The sequence below is a fragment of the Stegostoma tigrinum genome, chromosome 15 (genome assembly GCF_030684315.1).
Source record: "Stegostoma tigrinum isolate sSteTig4 chromosome 15, sSteTig4.hap1, whole genome shotgun sequence".
Lineage (NCBI taxonomy): Eukaryota > Metazoa > Chordata > Chondrichthyes > Orectolobiformes > Stegostomatidae > Stegostoma > Stegostoma tigrinum.
The window spans coordinates 45,670,102-45,686,100 of NC_081368.1; positions in this window are offsets into that span (position 1 = coordinate 45,670,102).

A 15,999-nucleotide genomic window follows, 5' to 3' on the forward strand; every position below is an offset into this window, starting at 1 on the left:
CCTTCCTAACATCACTGTGGGTGAATCTATGCTACGAGGACTGCATCTGTTCAAGATGTGGTCTTGTTTTTATTATACTTTCATGAGGTTTGAGTATCGCTGGAAAGGAAGGCCAGCATTTGTTGCCCATTTCTTAGTGCGCTTTGTCTGGAATGTTAGGGCCTACTTGAACTGCTGCAGTGGACACAACTCGCAATGATTTTACGCATTGAGTTCCAGGATTTTGATCCAGTGACAGTGAAGGAGCTCCAAGAGGGGAACTTGCACTCAGTAGCCTGTGTCACCATTCTGTTTGCTGTCTTCAATATTCTAGATGTCAGAGGTTACAACTTAGGGAGGTGCAGTTGAAGAAACCTTTATAATTGCATTATGTAAATAGTATATACACTGTTACCCCTTTGCATCCATGGTGGAAGGAGTAAATGTTTAAGTTAGTGTTTGGGATTCCAATCAAATGAGTTACTTTGCCTGAGATGATGGTGAGCTTTTTGAATATTGTTGGAGCTACATTCTCCCAGGCAAGTAGAGAGTCTTCCATCTTACTTCTGATATGTGCCTTGTGGATGGTGGACAAGCTTTGAAGAACTGGGAGATGAGTTAGTCCCTGCAGAATTCCCCTTCTGACCTGCTGTTATAGCCATAGTATTTACATGACTGATCAAATTATGGTTCTGGTTAATGGTAACGTCCAGATGTTGATGTTGAGGGAATTTAATGATGTTACGTTATTGAATGTCAAGCTGAGATGGTCAAACTCTCTCTTATTGGAGATGGTAGTTGCCTGGTGTTAATGAGTTGCAAATGTTACTTGCCACATATTAGCCAAAGCCTGCATTGTGTCTAGAGTGTGGAAGTATCATTATCTGAGAACCCTCAACTGCATATTGTACAACCATCCTCAAAAATCCTCACCTTTAACCGAATGATAGAGAAAATGTCATTGAAGGACGTCATTGTTCCTAAGGTATTGCCCTGACGAATCCCTGCAATGATGTCCTGAGGCAACAATAATTTACCTCCCAACTCTATAATCATCTTCATTTATGTTAATTATGATCCCAACCAATGGACAGCTTTCCACTGATTTCCATTGACTGTGATTTTACTAGAATTCCTCAATGCCATTGTCATTCAAATGCTGCCTTGATTCCAAAGACAGTCACCCTCATTTCACCTCTGGAGTTCAGCTATTTTGTCCAGAGACCAGAGTTGGAAAGGGTTCAGGAGCTGCATAGCTTGGCTGAAGTCAAACTGGCATCTGTGAACTAGTTATTGGTAAGTGCTGCCTGATTAATTATTGACAACACCTTCTATCAGTTTACTGATAATTAAGAATAGACAGATAGAATGGTAGCTGGCAGAATTGGATTTTCCTACTTTTGATGGCAGGACATACTTGGACAATTTCTCACATCATTAGGTATGTTCCATTCTTGAAGCTGTATTGGAGCACTTGGCAAGAAACACTGCTAATTCTCGAACAACTTCAGCACAATATTGTAATCAGAATATTGCCAGGGCCCATAGCTGGTGCTGCATCCAGTTTACCTACAATTTCTTGGGAAAGTGTACAACGATGAGCGGAGTCTAAGGTTCTAGATTCTTCAGGACAAGGCCAAGATGGGCATTTGATTTGAAAATATGGGCTGAGAATAGATGCAAATGTTTCATCTTTGTCTTTTGCACTGATTTTCTGAGCTCTCTATCATTGAGGTTATTTGTGGAGAATCCTCTTCCTGCTTATTGCACACCAGACCAAGCAGGTCTTGGGAATCTCTACATTCAGCAGCAAGCATGATACAATATAAACTTGGTTTACCTGTACATACAACATGGTGAGTAGGGATGCAGTTTTCATTTAGCTGCCACATACACCATGCTGACAGCAGTGGAGATCTGAGTCAGCTTTATGACCCTACCCATGTAGACGGCAATAGGGAAGAGCTGAACATTTAAGAACCTTACAGAAGAAACTCTTATAGCAAGATTGAACAAGAATGTCTAATCAATACTAAGCACCTCTGACCTGGTAAGAATTGCTTTGCAGCAGAAGTGATTGGAACTTCTGGAGAAGGAAGATGGTTATGATTGTTGAAGGTCAGTCATCTCAGCTCCAGGATGTCGCCGCAGGAGTTCCTCAGGTCAATGTCCTTGGCCCAACCATCTTCAGCTGCTACATCAGTGACCTTTCCTCCATCATCAGGGCAAAATTTTGGATGTTCACTGATGATTTCACAATGCTTAATTGCACTGGAGACTCCTCCGATACTGAAGAAGCTTGAATACAGATGTAGCAAGACCTGTACAACATCCAGGCTTGGGCTGATAAGTGGCAAGAAACATTTCCACCCATTTCCCAGGCAATCACCATTTCTAATAAAAGAGAATACACTGTCTTTTCTAAGAGGCTTTTATTCCTGCTTTCCCTGGTCTGTCAGATTTACTCTGGATATCACTAACCAGAGGCAGCCCCACCAATAGGATGCACCCAATTGTTCTTTATTGAAGCAAGGTGCACTAAAATGTCCTGCAAAAATAATAGTACGTGCTTATCTAAACAATTCTTATATTTGCACGTGAATCAGGTTTACATCAACTTGTCCAAGAATCAGCCTGCCCTGTCTCAACATCCAGCCACTGATTTGTATACACACACACATGCATTCCTTCAGACACAGAAATATTAACCTTTCATATCACAAATCATAATCTGACCAATTAACTTATCAAAAGTGTAGGCTTAATATATTTTACTTCTCATTTCATTTTAACTAGCTCAGCAAATTTTAGGTTGCAACTTGCACCCTTGATATTCATACGGCTTTGCCGTCTTTAAATCCCCATTAGTATCAACATCCTGGGTTATTATTGACCAGTAACAGAAATGGGCTAGCCATGTAGAAACTTCTGCAGCAAGTGTTGTGGAGAATCACCAGGAGACATAGAGAATTCTTCAAGAAGTTAAACTTTTATTTGCCAACAAAAGCTGTGATAATCAGAAAATGGCCCCGACCTTCGGGGCTTGTTTTTTTTAATACCTTTTTAGTTGCCATGATTTTCTGAGGTTATTAGCACGACCAATTATGTTAGCTTGTGCTATCTCTCTAAAGCTATTCATCTTCTGAATCACTTTCTGCTACAGTGGTTCTCTACTTCCTGCCACAGTGGTTTTCTACTTTTTAGACTTAACTAATTCCATCCTGATTATCTCCTGCCACAATGGTCTTTTGTTTTAAACTTACCCTCTTACATTATGATTATTTTCTGCCCCAATGGTCTTCTACTTCATACTTAACCTATCACATTATGCCATCATGGTTTTTAACATTTGTTGACATGTCACGTGATTTGACTAACCTAACCATATTATGCTACCATTGTTTTCTATTCGTATGGTTCTATGTATCCCGAATCATATTATGCTGTCATTGTTTTCTATTCGTATGGTTCTATGTATCCCGAATCATATTATGCTATCATTGTTTTCTATTCGTATGGTTCTATGTATCCCGAATCATATTATGCTATCATTGTTTTCTATTCGTACGATTATATGTATCATTCTATGCATCACTTCATTTGCTATTATCTTATTGCCTTTTATTTCTCATATATTCCCCGCTTTGAGACCTACTGGTCTCACTTAGAGAAAGAAGACAATAAGGCTAGATCCATAATGGCCAATGGGGACGTTGCAGGCCTGAAAGTGGGCAGAAATAATTTCAGGGTCTAATTCTTAAAGGGTTCTTCCTCTGTTCCTGGCGTCACTGGGCCAAAAACCTGTCTTTCAATAGCCAAAACAGGAAAAAAGACCCAAGGATCCTTACAATCTAAACTTGTGCATTTCATAAAAATAGCTCAAGTGCCTTCGTCCAGACAAGCCTTCTGCACCTTAGCAGATGTCAGACCATAGTTATAGAGCGGTGGAGCTCTATCAAAAGAGGGAGATTGTCCGGAGGTCATCGGAACGACCAGGAGCTGCCGTGCAGTGAGACACACTGAAAAGGACTTAGTACGAGGTGGAGCACAGCAAAATACAAATGCGATGACAAGCAACACGATACCTGTAATAATTCCAGTCCTGGTGAACCAAGCTCCCCCAGTTCTCCCAATACGCTATCCAACCAATCAAAAACCTGATGGCCAACTCCTGCGTTGTCCTTAAGCTCCTCCCTTAGTTTCCTCATCTTTTCCATCGCCTTAGCAAATGACCCCCCTGGGCTAGTATTGTTAGGTAAGAAGATGCAACAGTGTTCCCCAAACATTACACAAACTCCTCCTTTCTCGGCCAACATCTAGTCTAGAACCTGCCCGTTTTGCCATGTAATTTTGGTAGTTGCATCCAATTGGTCTCCCAAGGCTGAGAGGGCATCATTAGTGTAGTTAATAAATCTTTGTTGGTTGTAATAGATGTGGTTAACCAATTCGGTAGTTTTGCTAACTCCTATAACCGGGATGAGAGCTTCCCACCCTGTGGCAATTTCGTTTCGGGCCTTGAACTCGTCAGGGATGCCCCTTGGCTGACCTATGCTATCAATTCGTACTGCTGAATCAGGGACATACTGTCGTTTAGGGTGATGTAAAATTGGTTGTGATAGAGCGTCAAGCTGAGTTCGTGGTGATACAACAATTTCATGAAGGAGCATTACACAAGTGCAGATACATCCCTCTGACCGGAATGGTATCGGACGCAACCCCGCCTTTCTGGCCACACAGCCACCAGGTACCCGCTAATGGGATGTGTTGAGAATTCAGGACGGCATCAAAGGTTGTGACAATCTCAATGTCAAGCGTGTTTCCACAAAGGCCTTCAAAGTGGCCTACTGGCGCAGAGCCATTCCATTTGAAACTTCACACGCCGCAGAAATAGTCATGGGAAAAGTTTGGTTAGTTTTACTGGTAGACCAAGGAGTACTGTAAGTGCACCACCATTGGACGTGCTGCCTCCCAAGGTCATCTTGATTATAGAATGTGGAAGCCTGGAGGAGGAGGCACCAAAAAGGGCAATGAGGTTGCATATAGGATGATGAAACATCTGGGTCAAATGGTCAGCTGGGCTGTTGTTGCTGCCATTGGGTGCAGCTGGTTGAGTTATAAGGCATAGGAATGACAAAGTATGATGGTTTTGCCTAAGCACACAGGGAGCAGTCCTGACTGGTCAACATCACTGCCGTATAATTCGCCCATTGGTACCAATAATTGTTATGGGCACATGCCCATGCTAGGAGAGTGGGCTCTGCACTCCTTACTTCTCTATACCTTTTGGCCTACACAGTATTGGCACTATTAGACCAAGTCTGCCAGCTTGATGGTTTCCAAGTCTGCACATAGGTAGGAAGGCCTGGCACTGGGGAGGGGGGCAACAGTGGTCCCCCCCATCCTTTCCCCAGCCACACAACCAGGAGAAGGACTACCTGCCACAGACCCATCACTAATAGTCCCGGAGTCATCAGTGTCCCCGAAAATCTCACTTACCGACTGTTCAAAGTCCCGCCGAGGAGTACCGACTTCCTGCGTGTTCTGCCTGCTCTCACCCACACTCACCTCAGCTCTGGAGTCAGTCTGCATCCGTGGGGCAGCTTTGGTGCATTGATTGAGGTGGTACCATGTGTGTCGTCCTTCCACTTGAATGGCTGTGGGCAACTCCTTGGTCACTGTGAAGGGCCCCTCTCTCCTCGGCTCATTCCACTTTCTGGAAGCCTTGCACATACACCCAATCTCTGGGTTTAATAGGCCCTCCCTCTTCGTCAGGTACTGGCTCCTTTTGTTTCTCCTGTGTGTGGATAGACTCATGTAACATAGTCAGTTGCTGCATATACTGCTTAAGTTCCAGCTCCAATTCTTCCAAGCTGGGTCCTTCATACAGGCTCCTCCACTTGAGCACTGGCATGGGTCCACCGGTAAGCATTTCATGCGGCGTCAAATTTGTCATACGGTTAGTCCGCATGTGATAACTCATTAGGCCTAGTGGCAGCGCGTTGACCCAATTAAGGTTGGTGTTTGCACAAATTTTATTCAATTTGGCTTTTAAGGTTCCATTAATCCTTTCTACCATACCTTGTGACTGAGGATGATACACACATCCAAACGATCGTTTGATTCTCAAGGTCTGCAGCACCAACTTATCCACTTTTTGAATAAACGCAGACCCGTTGTCTGAACTGATTTCTGATGGTATGCCAAACCTTGGAATAACTTCATTTGTTAGAAATTTCACAACCATTCCTGCTCCTGAGTCCTTGGACGGAGTTGCCCCTACCCATCTACTCAACCTATCAATCACCACTAACATATATCTTTTTCCGCTCACTGTCTTTATCATGTCTACATAGCCAATCGCCAAATGCTTAAATGGTCCCTCGGGTACTGGTATATGTCCTATTGGGGTTGCTATTCCCTTTCTAATGTTGTATTGAGCGCATACCTCGCATAGTGACAATATGTAATCCACTGAAGTCTGCAAGTAAGGTGACCAGAATCCGTCCTTTTTAATCTTTCTCATTAATTCCCCTCTCGCACAGTGATCTAGCCCATGCGCCTCTGAAATGAGGATCATCAACGAAGGGGTGGGTGCTATCCATAAGCCTTCATCTGTGTTCCACAAGCCTTCTTGGTTTTGCCTGGCTCCCCTTTGTAACTACAGTGTTTGGTCTGCTAAGATTGCCTTACTTTGGATCTCAATGATGTCTGCTATTGTAGGCTCTGGATCTAAGCGCATCTGGGGCGCAATGACAGCTGAAGTGCACTCAAAGGCTACTCTAGCTGCTTCATCTGCCCCATGATTACCCTTTATTACCACATCACTTACTTTTCTGTGTACCTTGGCACATAATAATAGCTAGCGCTTTTGGCTTCATCATCGCGGTTGTCAATTCTAAAATCTGTTGGCAATGTTGTATGGGGTCTCCGTTGCTCTTCCTAAAGCCTCTTTGCTTCCACACTGCCCCAAATAGGTGGCATACCCCATGGGCATAAGCCGAATCAGTGTAGATATCTGCTTTCTCACCTTCCATCAACTCACGTGCTGCTGTTAATGCCTTAATCCCAGCCAGTTGTGCGAAACAAGATTGTGGGCAGGTTTCCAGTTTGACTTTCCTAAACTGGGATGTTCTTGCAGCACAATGGAAAATCCAACATGATTCCCATCATAATCTCTATAGCATGAACCATCTACAAATAGGACCTTTTTATCTTCATCAGGCAGCGGCTCAGATTGTAAATCAGTCCTCAATTTAGCAAATGTAGTTACTTTCCTCACACAATCGTGGGGCTCTCTCTCATGTTCTAGTGGAACGTAGTCTATTATATTCCTTGTAGCACATCTCCTCCTAGTTAAGTCTGGAAATGTCAGTAACATCCGATATGCTATTATCCTGGCAGGTGTCATTACAAATTGTCTTTTTTCTAACAATTCTGTTACCTTATGGTGTGTATGCAGGACAATAGGGTCGCCCATTGTCACGGAGGATGCCTTTTCATTTCCAAAATGCGCAGCTGCTAGTGTCTGGTAGCACAGTGGATACCCCTGAACTACTTCGTCAAGTGGGGTGCAATAGTATGCAAAAGGTTGCTTAGACCTCCCTACACCTGCCTCCTGTATAAGTACTGCAGCAGCATATGTGTCCTGTCTGTTGGACACGTAAAGGTGGAACGGCTTCTCATAGTCAGGCAGGGCTAATGCTGGAGCTGACTGCAGAGCTTATTAAGGGTGTCAACAGCTGTTGCAGCTTCCTAACTCCACTGCAAGACATTCCTCAAGTGTGAATGTCCGGCCTCCTTCATTGTTTTCCTCAGGGACGCTGTAATTTCCACATGTTCCCCAATCCAATCTGAACTAAATCCTGCCATTCCCAAAAATGTCATCATCTGTCCTACTGTCTCAGGCCTGGGGGCTTTAGCAATTGCCTCAATCTGATTTGATGTAATCATCTTAGTCCCTTTAGAAATTAGTCTATCCAAGTATTCAATGTGCTTGTTTCTTCCTGGACACCTTGTGACATCCACATGCCACTTCTTATAATGCGGTAACCAGAACTGTACGCAATACTCCAAGTGTGGCTGCACCAGAGTTTTGTACAGTATCACCATAACCTCTTGGTTCTGGAACTCGATCCCTCTATTAATAAAAGCTAAAACACGGTATGCCTTCTTCACAACCCTGTCAACCTGGGTGGCAACTTTCAAGGATCTGTGTACATGGACACCGAGATCTCTCTGCTCATCTACACTACTAAGAATCTTACCATTAGCCCAGTACTTTGCCTTCTGGTTACTCCTACCAAAGTGCATCACCTCACACTTGTGTGCATTAAACTCCATTTTCCACCTCTCAGCCCAGCTCTGCAGCTTATCTATGTTTCTCTGCAACCTACAGCATCCTTCATCACTATCCACAACTCCACCGACCTTAGTGTCGTCTGCAAATTTACTAACCCATCCTTCTACACCCTCATCCAGGTCATTTATAAAAATGACAAACAGCAGTGGACCCAACACCGACCCTTGCAGTACACCACTAGTAACTGGTCTCCAGGATGAACATTTCCCATTAACTACCACCCTCTGTCTTCTTTCAGCAAGCCAATTTCCAATCCAAACTGCTATATCTCCCACAATCCCATTCCTCCGCATTTTGTACAATAGCCTACTGTGGGGAACCTTATCGAACGCCTTGCTGAAATCCATATACACCACATCAACCGGTTTACTCTCATCTACCTGTCTGGTCACCTTCTCAAAGAACTCAATAAGGTTTGTGAGGCACGACCTACCCTTCACAAAACGGTGCTGACTATCCCTAATCAATTTATTCTTTTCTAGATGATTATAAATCCTATCTCTTATAACCTTTTCCAACACTTTACCAACAACTGAGGTAAGGCTCACTGGTCTGTAATTACCAGGGTTGTCTCTACTTCCCTTCTTGAACAGGGGAACCACATTTGCTATCCTCCAGTCATCTGGCACTATTCCTGTAGACAATGACGAGTTAAAGATCAATGCCAAAGGCTCGGCAATCTCCTCCCTGGCTTCCCAGAGGATCCTAGGATAAATCCCATCCGGCCCAGGGGACTTATCTATCTTCACACTCTGTAGGATTTCTAATACCTCTTCCTTGTGAACCTCAATCCCACCTAGTCTAGTAGCCTGTATCTCAGTATTCTCCTCAACAACATCGTCGTTTTCTAGAGTGAATACTGTTGAAAAATATTCATTTAGTGCTTACCCTATCTCCTCTGACTCCACACACAACTTACCACTACTATCCTTGATTAGCCCGAATCTTACTTTCGTCTTTCTCTTATTCCTTAAATACCTATAGAAAGCCTTAGGGTTTACCCTGATCCTATCCGCCAACAACTTCTCATGTCTCCTCCTGGCTCTTCTGAGCTCTCTCTTTAGGTCTTTCCTGGCTACCTTGTAGCCCTCAAGAGCCCTAACTGAGCCTTCACATCTCATCCTAACATAAGCCTTCTTCTTCCTCTTGACCAGAGATTCCACTTCCTTCGTAAACCACAGCTCCCGCGCTCTACAGCTTCCTCCCTGCCTGACAGGTACATACTTATCTAGGACACACAGGAGCTTTTCCTTGAATAGGGTCCACATTTCTAATGTGCCCATCCCCTGCAGTTTCCTTCCCCATCCTATGCTCCCTAAATCATCATAATTGCCTTTCCCCCAGCTATAACACTTGCCCAGTGGTATACACCTATCCCTTTCTATCACTAAAGTAAACATAACAGAATTGTGATCGCTATCATCAAAGTGCTCACCTACTTCCAAATCTATCACCTGGCCGGGCTCATTACCCAGTACCAAATCTAATGTGGCTTCGCCCCTTGTGGGCCTATCTACATACTGTGTCAGGAAGCCCTCCTGCACACACTGGACAAAAACTGACCCATCTATAGTACTCGCACTATAGTGTTCCCAGTCAATATTTGGAAAGTTGAAGTCCCCCTGTCTCTCTCCCTCCTATCGAGAATCATCTTTGCTATTCTTTCCTGTACATACCTGGGACTATTTGGAAGCCTATAGAAAACTCCCAACAGGGTGACCTCTCCTTTCCTGTTTCTAACCTCAGCCCATACCACCTCAGTTGACAAGTCCCCAAACATCCTTTCTGCAACTGTAATACTGTCCTTGACCAACAATGCCACACCTCCCGCTCTTTTACCATCTTCTCTGTTCTTACTGAAACATCTAAATCCCAGAACCTGCAACAACCATTCCAGTCCCTGCTCTATCCATGTCTCCGAAATGGCCACAACATCGAAGTCCCAGGTACCAACCCATTCTGCAAGCTCACCCACCTTATTCCGGATGCTCCTGGCGTTGAAATAGACACGCTTCAAACCGGTGCCATCTTGCGTTCCTATTATTATAGCTTCACCTTTTAAATGCTGCTGGGTGACAACTTCACAACGCCATCGCCTTTCTAGTGCTTCACTCTGAATCTCATCAAATATTACTGTACAATGCATCTCAGACTCGGGTGGTTTAGCTTTAGGTAGTAATGCTAGAATTTCTGTCCTCCATTTTCCCCAAGTGTTCCGAATGGAACATTCTATGTCTCCCATCCAATATACATTAGCGTTTTTGGTTTTCTGCATCACCAACTGGCTATTTATTTTTTCTACCCTTAAACCCTGTTGAGCACATTCCAATTTCAATTCTAGTTTTAGCAAGGCATCTCTACCTAACAAGTTAAGCGGCATTCCTTTACACACTAGTTACAGCAAGACTATTTCTCTGGCTTCCATTTTTAAACTCACTGGAGCTGTAAATCATGTTAACTGTAATTTTCCCAAGACCTCTATAGTTTTAACAAATTTTCCTGACATGGGAAGCTGGAAAGCATATTATGGTTGTACGCAAGTGTACATGGCTCCAGTGTCAATCATTCTTGGCATCAACCGTCCTTCTAAACTAACCCATATGATAGGTTCCTGTTCAGCCTCCCGTGTTATTATAGGATATTGTCCCTTCCCATCCGGGCTCGCTGGGCACCCCAGCACATCCCATATGGGTTGACAGGCCCTATCGGGCCCAGAGGTGTTTGTGGCGAGGCAGCCAGGTGTTCTTTGTGCATAGGTCCATTATGGGACGGGGAGGGCCAAGTCCAATATGGGCCATTCCTTCTAAAGTGGCCTGGTTGATAACACCCCCAACACACGATTTCTGGCCCTCCCTGAGTCTGACTTCTTGCCATATTCTTTAGCCGCCCCACCTCTTTGTCCTTGTCCTTGGGAACCCCAGTTCTTTCTTGGCTGTTGTTTAATTTTATTTTGCCCTGGGTATGGCAACTGTGGGAAAGTTCCCCCAAAGACGCCCATTATTGGCATGGGGTTTTCCAGCCCTTGCCTGGCAGTGTGAGAGGGTCCCCCTTGAGCCAGCATTCTGTTCATGTCAGTGTTGACCATTGAGTCAGTGATTACGAGCAACATCTTTTTGCCCTTCTCTTTCTCTCTCTTTTTGAGCTCTTCAAGCTTCATTTGCACCAGCTTTCTTTGCACCTCCTCCTGTTGTTCGGGCAGTTTCTTTTTGTCCTTTCAGAACTTCTTGACTGCATGAGCTACGTGGCCTCTGAATTCCTGGTGGGCCATTGACATCCGATCCACCACCTCCTCCAGCCTTGTCTTAACTTGAGAGGGCATTGCATCAATAACGGCAGTCCGGAACATTGTGGTCAACAGTTGGTTACCTTCTGTGTCTTGTTCTATTTCAAGCCTCCATTTTCCTAGCTGGCTTTCCAAATAGGCTGCTGGGTTTTCAGGGTCTCCCATTGGATCCCTATCAGAGGTCTGGGACCAATCCTAGGTGGATAATAGTCTCTAAGGGCCTGCCACACCCTTTGCCTTACTTGATCAAACCCAGCCCCGTCAATCGTCGGGTTGTCCTCCACATTCCTTAAGCCGGCTCAGTCCATTATATCTCTCTTAACTTCAAGAACCCCATCACCTTCACCAGCAATGCCTTCAAATCTCCCACTGCCAACAATCGTTGTGTGGTTTCGTCTTCAAAGGCTCTTATCCACTTACCCGCTCCCTCATGTAAATTGGGCAATGCAATTTTCAGCCCTTCCAGATCCTGGGTACCCCAAGGAATGTATTATGGTGGTCTTTCCCCTTTTGTAAGTAATGGCAGCATCTTTCTCTGTAGGGGTTTCTTTTCCTTGTTGAGACAGCCACACCGTGATTCCTCATCGGATTCCGATTCTGACTCTATTTCTAATTCCTCCCATCCTTTGCTCACTTGTCCAGCTCAGGCCCCTCTTCTTGCCCATTTCTCTACATCTTCCTCTCCCTTCGTCAAGTCACTTCCACTCCATCCCCGCTCAACATTACTCTTATGACTCAGATACTCCTCATACTCTTTTTGTTCCCTTGGTGCATGCAATGTGTTAATCTCATAGCTTCCATTTCTTCCTGCCTTGTCTTTTTCTCTGCCTCTCTTTTCTCCCTTAGTGTGTTCTTCTCTTCTTCATCTCTTTCCCATTCCAATTCTCCCTCTATCTCTACCGTTTCCCCTTATTACAGAACACTGTCTCGTATTCCCTCTGTCTGAATGGGGAGGGGATCTATCCAGTTCCTCCAAGTCTGGATATACGGAGGGTTTCTTTTCCTGCTCCTCTGTTTCCAAAAGCTGTTTGGTTTACTCTTTGGCACCCCTCCTGGTCACAACTGGTGCCAGATAAGTTTTCCTCAACTCTTGCCCCTCCTTCCTAAAAGGTTTTAGTTTCGCAGTTGCCTGCTCCCTCTTCTGGCTCCTCTTCTTAGATTTATCTCTTGGTTTGTAGTTTTTAATTAACCCTTCCATTTCATCCACATGCTTACATCAAAAGTACCTTCTTTAGGCCATCTAGTCAGTAATTTCTCGGTTCTTTGCTCCCATTTTTCAGAACTTTATACAATATCATTTCTTGCTACTGGGAACTTCCTACTCAGTATTTCAACTGCAGTCCCTTTGTCCATGGCTAAAATCATGTCAGTCTAACTGTCAGACAGTCCTTGATTTCACACAACTCAGCAATCTGATGATGCTTTGAAAGATGTAGCTGTTCCCTGTTATTTTACTTTAGTCGTCTATTATCAAACTGCCTACTTTCAATTCTAAATGGGTACAACAGTGCTATTAGTAAAACAATCTTTACTTTACTTGTTAACAAAGTGTAAAGCTGGATGAACACAGCAGGCCAAGCAGCATCTCAGGAGCACAAAAGCTGACGTTTCGGGCTTAGGCCCTTCATCAGAGAGCTCTCTGGTCCCGAAATGTCAGCTTTTATGCTCCTGAGATGTTGCTTGACCTGCTGTGTTCATCCAGCTTCACACTTTGTTATCTTGGTTTCTCCAGCATCTGCAGTTCCCATTATCTCTTTATTTTACTTGTTCTGCCTGTACGGACCCTTGCTTTTCCAGGACAGTATCTACAGAACTTTCTGCCCTGTCCGTTCAGACCCTCGTTACCCGCGAAGCGGTATCCACAGGGACTTACCTACACCACGTGGAATTTTTATCTCAGCCAACCTCTTTGTTCTACACTTAGTCACCCCTTGCCCCACTGCGCAGTTTTCTTGAACAGTCCTCTGCGTCTCCTCCAACTGCAATTTACCACCCGCTGTTTGGATCTTTGGATGGAGAGACCCTTCGGCAGTTTCCCTGCATTTCCGAGTCCCCGAGGACCTTCCCAACCTAACAAAATGTAGTCTGAATTAGCAGCAAAACGCTTACCTCTTTTTGTTGTGTGCACTCTTATTCTATCAGTCTTGGGAGTGTCCCCAGTGAACCGAGAAGCGCCCTGTTGCTGCCGTCCCCTTTCGGGTAGGTCTCTTCACGACTCTGCTCGCTGCGCCAAATTTGTTGCGGAGAATCACCAGGAGACGTAAAGAATTCTTCAAGTTAAACTTTTATTTGCAAACAAAAGCTGTGATAATCAGAAAATGGCTTCCTGATCTCCCCCGACCTTCGGGGCTTGTTTTTTTATACCTTTTTGGCTGCCATGATTTTCTGAGGTGATCAGCATGTTCGCTCGTATTATCTCTTTAAAGCTATTTGTCTTCTGAGTTACTTCCTGCCACAGTGGTTTTCTACTGTTTAGACTTAACTTATTCCATCCTGATTATCTCCTGCCACAATGGTCTTTTGTTTTAAACTTACCCTCTTACATTATGATTATTTTCTGCCCCAATGGTCTTCTCCTTCAGACTTAACCTACTACATTATGCCATCATGGTTTTTAACATTCGTTTACATGTCACATCATTTGACTAACCTAATCATATTATGCTACCATTGTTTTCTATTCATACAATTCTATGTATCCCTAATCATATTATGTTATCATTGTTTTCTATTCGTACGATTATATGTATCATTCCATGTATCACTTCATTTGCTATTATCTTATTGCCTTTTATTTTCCATACAAGTAACTCACCTTGTGTCTCTCCAATGCTTATCTGTCATCTACAAGCCATAGGTCAGGAGCGTAATAGGATACTCCCTACTTTTCTAGATGAGTATAGCTACAATAACACTTAAGAAGCTTGACAAAATCCAAGTCAAAGCCACCTGCTTGCTTATCACCCAATCTCTCATCTTCAATATTTGCCCTCTCCACTACTGATGCACACAGACTGCAGTGTGAACCAAATACAAGATGTACTGCAGTTACTTACAAAGGTTTCTCCAATAGCACATCCCCAACCTCTGACTTCAGTAACCTAGAAAGATGAGGGCAGTAGATGCATGAAAACACTGCCACCTCCAAGCCAGTCACCATCCTGATTTTTAAAAAATTAATGTATTTTGTATTTTACAGTGTGAAATGTTTTGCCATTTTTTCACTGTTTGTGGGTTAAAATCCTGGAACTCCCTTTACAAGATTGTGGATACCCCTTTAATCCAAGGACTGGAGCAGTTCAAGAAGGCAGCTTGCCACCACTTTCCCAAATGCCTTTGGAAATTGGCAATAAATATTGTTTTAGCTGGTGACTCTGATATCCAATGTACAAAGTCAGAAAATAATCAGTTCTATAAATACAAGATGGCAAATAGCTACCCACAAATAGGTTAATCAGGTAGATCAATCTGTATTGGAAGAGAAATCTAAAGTATTTCTAGGAGCAATCAATGATCCAGGACTTACATTTTGGCAAGTTGATATTAATGTTAGTGGTAATCTCATGAATTTCTAGGGTGAAAGTTATTAGATAGCATGGCTAAAAAGACACTCTCTACAGCCACTAGTACAACTGCATGGTCCAGGAGGCATAGCACTTAAGATTAAAAGCATACTACAAGAAACTCTCAAATATAGGGCATGTGGGATAGTAGAAAACATTTACATAGTTCACAACCAACAATTCTGACTTTTGTGTGCAATATGTTTTATTCTTCTTCAAATGATGGATGGGGTTAAAGACAAGGAAAAACAGGTCAAGGAACAGTCAGTTAATAATAATTAAGGAGCAATGGGTCAAAGGATGATCACTGAAACTTATAATAGGTCTCTCCGGATTTATGACAGAATCCAAACAGAAAAATAGATCTGCAAAAATTAGCAATGTTGGCATAAGCATAAGAAATTTTTGTGTCATCAATACAGAATCATGGAGAAGAACAGCACGGCAACAGACCCAACTTGTCCATGCCAACCAGATACCCTAGATAAATCTAGTCCCATTTGGCAGCATTTGGGCCATATTCCTCTAAACCCTTTCAATTCATATACCTATTCATAGAATAATTCATATTCTAATTGCCACTTAATTGCCCCTGATGAGGCCAACTCCACTACCCTCTTGGGCAATGCATTCCGTTCCCCTACTACTCTCTGAGTAAAGAACCTACCTCTGATGTCTCCCCTGTATCTACCTCCACTCACTTTAAAACTATGCCCCCTCATAATAGCTACCTCCACGTTAGGAAAAAGTCTCTGGCTCTCCACTCTATCTATACCTGTGATCATTTTGAACAGCTGTATCACACTTTATCACAC